Source organism: Theobroma cacao, chromosome 3 (assembly GCF_000208745.1).
Source record: "Theobroma cacao cultivar B97-61/B2 chromosome 3, Criollo_cocoa_genome_V2, whole genome shotgun sequence".
Classification (NCBI taxonomy): domain Eukaryota; kingdom Viridiplantae; phylum Streptophyta; class Magnoliopsida; order Malvales; family Malvaceae; genus Theobroma; species Theobroma cacao.
In genome coordinates, this window is record NC_030852.1 from 8,541,829 (window position 1) to 8,547,529 (window position 5,701).

Here is a 5,701-nt window from a genome sequence, read left to right on the forward strand (position 1 = left end):
AAGTTATAATGTACAATAATGGTTACAATGACAAGTGGCCCAAAATACACCCAGTGTTGGTGCTAGAAACCTACGTCTGTGTGGTAGAGATGTCAACTGGAATCCTCGACAAAATAGGGTATCTACAAGCTACCACAGCCCTGAAATGTTTGGAAAGGAGGTGGGTGAGATTTTGCAATCCTAATGAGTAAACAAACATTATCATAAATATCTAAAGGCGAGTAACAGGGAGGCAAGTTTAAACAACAAATCACAAACCATTTCATAATGTTTTCAATTTATTTCTTAAACCATAAAATATTTGTAATTTACCAAAATAGTTGTTAAGGCTTATGTCTTTTATAAAAGAAAACAAGGCTCAAGCCAAAATTAATCCTCGGGGATACATTGGCCAAGGCATCTAACCGAGTCGGCCAAGGTTGTTATAACATTTACATGTGAAACACATTTTTATTTTTAAAACAAGCCGTTCCTTGGTGTTGGCCTAGTTACACATTCACGTGGGGGTTCGACGTGAAGTGAGCTCTAATACTACCCTGGGAGTTACCTTCCTCGCCTCTACAACTGGAGTAACTATATAACCGAGTTTACCGTGCCCCTCTAATAGGCAGTCCACGAAAACCCGTCACTGCAGTGACTAAACTCACCAATTTTAATAAAATTTCGACAGTATAACGTGGCTTTTATTTATTTACCCAGCCTGCATAGTAAAAATAGCTTACATAAATTTCCAATGCAATTTATCAAATATAGCCACATATACTCATATCACATAAGCCATTCATAGGAAAATATATAATTTTCAAGACAGTTAACAGCCTCCAATTACTTAATTTCATAATCGTACGACGAGTAGTTATCGGGGAACTTAGAAGGCTTTTAGTTTGTACAAACGGTGAGTAAACTTATTATTATTGTAAATTATCTAGAGTTTATTTTTAAATGCTCTTTATGTATTTTATGAAATGAAAACGAGATTAAAATGGGATTTTTGATGTTTTAGAAATAAATGTGACAAATAAAGATATATTGTGACAAATAGGATCTGGTGGAGCATATATACAAAACCTCGAACTGTAAAATATTAAATTTCATCCTACGATTCCTATTTAAATTAGTTCGAGGTTAAATCAACTAAAGTGTACCGTTAGGTACAATACCAGGTTTCGTCTATTCTTAGGACTTTCCTAGTGTAATAACATGCTACTTAGTGCATGTATGTCATGACATGTGTTTATAGGGTCGGGTTTTACACTGTAGCCATACCTGTACCCAAAGTCACTCCGTTGGCAGTCAAGGGTCTTTTGCATGTGTACATGTACACTTAATGTAAATTGCTAAGACTTATGTTATAAACAATATATGTATATTTTGATTGATGAGTCCACTATGAGTGGGCAATGGATAACATTATTTTTGGGATGATACAAATATAAGTATTTGATTGCCATGATATATTACTGAAACACTTATAGTTGAGAATTAAGAATTTTGGCTTTAGGAATGATGATGTGTGATGGGTAGAATGATGAACAAGATCATATAAAAAGGCTTGCTTGGGCTTAGTGGGCTATGCTTATTGGGTCCATGCACTGGTCATGGCCCAAAAATTGGGCTGTGATAATATATTGCTATACGATTAATAGACGTGTTGATTTACTTTAAATGCGATTTGTGGAAAGCATGAGCTAGTATAAATGTTAAGAGATTGTGAATGCCATGATTTGAGAAAGGTTTTGTATATATGCTCCACCAGATCCCATAGCCATGGTAGTCTCGATGATGTTGGCCAACATCGGAGAAATCAAGCGATCGCAACCGCATATATCACTTGTGGCCTAGCCACGTATATCATCCCATGGCCTTGCTATGTATAATCACAGACCGTGGCCCCAGCCACGTCTAACAGCCCGTCAGTGACCCAAAGGTTCTCTAGCTAGAGCTCACTCATGTACAAGGGTTACACTATCTAGATGTGACATTCAGCCTACTTTCGAATTTCTCGGTTTGATAAAACCATTTAAAAATCAAGTTGGGTTCTCAAAAGTTTATTTCAAATCCATTTCAAAATTACCAACCATGGTAACATGATAAACCTCTTTTCGTAAAACTTTTACATTGTAAAACGTCTACATGAGGTTTAGATGTCAAATCAGCATGGTGAGTATGAAATTCATTCATGAATGCACAACACATAATCAATAAGGCACATTTTTTACTTAAACCATAGTAAAACGCTTGTTTCCTGGTGGAACGGAGCTCCCGGATGTTATTACATGGAAACGGGTCCACGAGTTCTTATTTCTATTACCTACTCGAGAGGGATATCTCTTTGGGTTTTCTATACGTATTCTTTCACATGGTGAGAACTGTAAGATTTTCTGCAGCTCCCCTATTTATGCTATGATGTTGGATTTAACTCCTCGCGTATGAGGCGATTTGCGAATCTATGCATAAGCTTTGATAATATTTGATTCACGGGAGCGTGCGTGATTAAACTGATTTGATTTGAGTAAAGATGTTAAATGATTTTGTTGGTAAAAATCTTTTTCTTACATTGGTTTTAATACATTACTTGAAATGATTATTTGCAACATGACTTTTGGGTTTAAACGTAAGGCACAAATACCCCATTCGATTTTAAATTGTTTATGCCTATTCATATGTTTTAATGTTCAAACTTATCTGCTTTATGCTTGTTTCCCATCTACGCCCTGCTCACGGAGCAGATGATCACTGAGTCTGTGAGACTCACTCCCTTATCTCCCTTTTGTAGATAGTGATCGGCCTAGCGTATAATCATCGACATCTATTATCTACCGCGGATAGGTAAAGGCATCTCCTAGCCCCTCATTCCGAGTCGCTCTACTACTAGAGGTCGAGTTGGTCATCGCATAAGTTAATTGTAAATAGTGTCAATGTAAATGTGCAGTTGAATATTATGGACTTTACTGTATTTTTATGATTATGGCGAATAAAGGTTAAGATCATTGATTATGATTTATATTCAAATCTTATTACAAGAGTTATATGGTTCAAGGTAATTTCACAGATTGATGGCATGAATATGAAGTCATAACATGGATTGGTGAACAAGTACAGTGAATTAATGAGAATTTCTAATAAGGCTTGTTCGAGACTTGGCAAGTTGTTTTGGAGGTCTTAGAAGCCGGTAGTGATCGAGGAGCGATCGTTACCTCAACTCCCAATTCGACATTCACACGCACATTCCTATCCTACATGAGTTTTTCTTTTTTCTTTTCAAGCCAAAATACTTTTAAATAAATTTTAAATCTTAAATTTGACATTTGCAAACTGTTTTTTTTCTTTGTTTTTGTCTGACATTAATTTTTTGAGATTTTCTTATATGTTTTTATAGTTGTTTTTTTTTTTTGCCAATGGCCTATTAGCCATTTGGCTTATTAGGTACAAAAGAAAGAAAAAACATAAGAAAAAAAAAAACCCCAATAATTTCAACTAATCTAGATTGTGGGGACGCTTGGATTTTCACTAGGGGACATATTCTCCCTTACAAGTTGTCTAGATTTTACATATTAGTCCCATTGCTCATCCAAGACTTAAATTGCGGACAAATTTTTTTAGCTTTCAAAGATAAGACGTTTTCAAAAATAACTTTTTTTTAATTTTAACTATTTTTTGCCAAGAGAAAAAATTTTTAGACAAAATTACCCTTAATGAAACCTACTCATATTCAAGCGCAAGTGTTGAAAAAAAAAGTTGTTACATATCATGTTTAAGGTGTTTAACTCTAAGAGTTTATATCTTAATGAAATACAAAGATAGAGACCAAGTTATACACGATGTTTAAAAAATAATGTAGTTACACACCATATTCAAAAAAATGTTGTTAGACGCAATGTTGAAAAAAAAATTGTTACACATCATGTTTAAGGTGTTTAACTATAAGAGCTTATGTCATAGTGAAATACAAAAATATAGTCCAAGCTACACGCTATATTGAAAAAAATATTGTTACACACTATGTTGAAAAAAAAAGTTGTTACACACCATGTTTAAGGTGTTTAATTGCAAAAATTTATATCTTAGTGAAATACAAAGATAGAGACAACGTTACATGTCACATATTTAAAAAATACTGTTGCTACATGCCACATTCAAAAAAATATGTTACACGTTATATTGAAAAAAAGTGTTATTATATGCCATGTTTAAGGTGTTTAACTCCAAGAGATTATGTCTTTGTGAGAAACAAAGATAGAGACCAAGTTACATGCCATGTTGTTACACGCCATGTTTGAGTTATTTAACTTCAAAAGATTATGTCCTTGTGAAATACAAAAATAGAGATCAAGTTACATGCCATGTTTAAACCATGCCATATTCAATAGATTTGTTACACGCCAAGTGCATTACAGTTGTTACTTGCAAGCGTGGCATGTAACAACTCTGAGCAATGTTATAATTTATAGATTTCACTTATAATTTCAACCTATCAACTTTGGGGTTTTGTGAATGTAAACCAATAAACCCAAAAACATACATTGATGTCATCTATTCCTTTTGGTTTGTAGATCGATGATGATATGGAGAGAAATAGATAGAGAGAGACGGTGATGGTGGTAAAATTAGAGAGAGTTGGATGGCGGGAGAGAGAAATCAGGGATGCAGTAAACGAATGCGAGACAGAGAAATTGATAAAATTAGAGAAAGTTGGATGGCAAGAGAGAGAAATCAAGAGCACAGTAGGCTAATGTGGGAGAGAAAAATTGGGAGGGGAAATTGTGATAATTGCTTTAATTTGCCTAAAATGGCTTTAAGGGCATTTTTGTTAGGTCATGGTAAAAATTGGGTTAAAATAATTAACTTTATATTAGGGGCTATTTTTGAAATAGCTTTATGAGGTTGATCATTTCTCATGATTTCCTCCTTAAATTGCCCAAAGTCCCTCACATAAGTGGCGTGCTTATGTTGTCTAAGCTCCACAATTTGTGCGGTATGCTATTACATATCCAAACTCTACTTTGGATGCACAGTTTCTTGCTTTTAAATTCAAAAACCATCCCTTTATATCACTCTTCAACTTGAGCATTCTAGCTAATGTGGGCTCATCTCAACTTGAGTCCTTGTATACAATCACTACAAGTTGATAGCTTTAAGACTCCACTCCATAGGTTCTCCATTTAAAAGTAATATAACATTGAATCTAACTTAATTAAAATGAGCATCAAATTGCCTTGATTGTATGCGCATTATCACTCCATTTACACTATGCTTATTCAAGATATTAATTGAACAATTGAAGAAGTTCTTTAATTCTATTTATTCTCACCTTTGCCAAGGAGTTAACTTCACTATTTGCTTCCTTCATAACATGTGTGACCTTTGAACACAGGATTAGCTTTTGCAAATGTTTTTATGGTTGTTAAATTGTAGATCTGATATTTTTAGACTTCTTTCTCTTTCTTTTTTTTTTTTTATTTTTCTCTTAGAATTTTGTCTTGTTTTTTGTTACCTTTATTAGTAAGTTTTTGGTTTTATTTTATTTTTTTGTATATTTTTCAGTTCACATTTATTGGTGTTAATTTATTATTTTTGGTTTCATCATACATTTATAGAAAAACGATTCTGTATTTTCAGCTTAATTTGAAATAGTATAAAAAAATGATCAAAGTACCTAATAAATCCATGCATTATAGTGTTTTCATCAATTTAGTTTCTC